This window comes from Lingula anatina, chromosome 9 (genome assembly GCF_051362555.1).
Source record: "Lingula anatina isolate TDL-2025a chromosome 9, LinAna3.0, whole genome shotgun sequence".
NCBI lineage: Eukaryota > Metazoa > Brachiopoda > Lingulata > Lingulida > Lingulidae > Lingula > Lingula anatina.
In genome coordinates, this window is record NC_141775.1 from 9434358 (window position 1) to 9435065 (window position 708).

The 708-nt window shown below is 34.6% G+C and overlaps 1 non-coding gene across 1 annotated transcript; it reads right to left on the minus strand.

Annotated features, from left to right (window-relative positions):
* Nucleotides 1-262: 262 nt before the first annotated feature.
* Trnac-gca (transfer RNA cysteine (anticodon GCA)) lies at nt 263-334 on the minus strand. Its single transcript has one exon. It is a non-coding gene; the product is annotated as a tRNA-Cys (tRNA).
* Nucleotides 335-708: the final 374 nt, after the last annotated feature.

Consider the following 708-nt stretch of genomic DNA (forward strand, 5'->3'; position numbering starts at 1 on the left):
TTTATTTACAGTGCTAAAGTTGGAGTGCTAGAGACGGAAAACTCGGACAAGCAGTCTCATAAATGTTGCTAAAAACGTGATTAGAATCCTTCATTGTGACATTTTAGGCCCATCTTTCGCTGAAAGCTTAGGTCTTAACTTCTGTCCTTCGAGATAAATAACATATAACAGTTTCAACAATTTCCAGTTGGTTGATATTCAACTACGTTTTTGAAGCGACTCTTATTCACAACTTATTTAAAAAAAAATAAAAAGTTTTCAGAGGGGGCACCCGGATTTGAACCGGGGACCTCTCGATCTGCAGTCGAATGCTCTGCCACTGAGCTATACCCCCGATCACAACAACTGCAATGGAATATATTTTACATATTTATAGCAAACAATCTTGAGTCTTGCAGGGATAAGAGATTTGACCTGATTACGTTAAATCGCAATCTCTTCGTCTCAACTGTAGCATTTTGTGCTCATCTACGCAACAAAGAAAAACATGTAACATGCCAGAATCAGAACCAAAGAAATATTGTACGACCGCAACCTGATCGAAATAGGGTAGGCATGTAATATAATCATAAAATGCAAATTTCTGCATTAGATAAATAAATAAATAAACAGATAAAGAAAATCAATTTTATTTTGCTTAATTATTGCTATACGTAATAGGCCAAGTAACAAAAAATATACATTTTGTGAAATGAATCAATTAAAGTA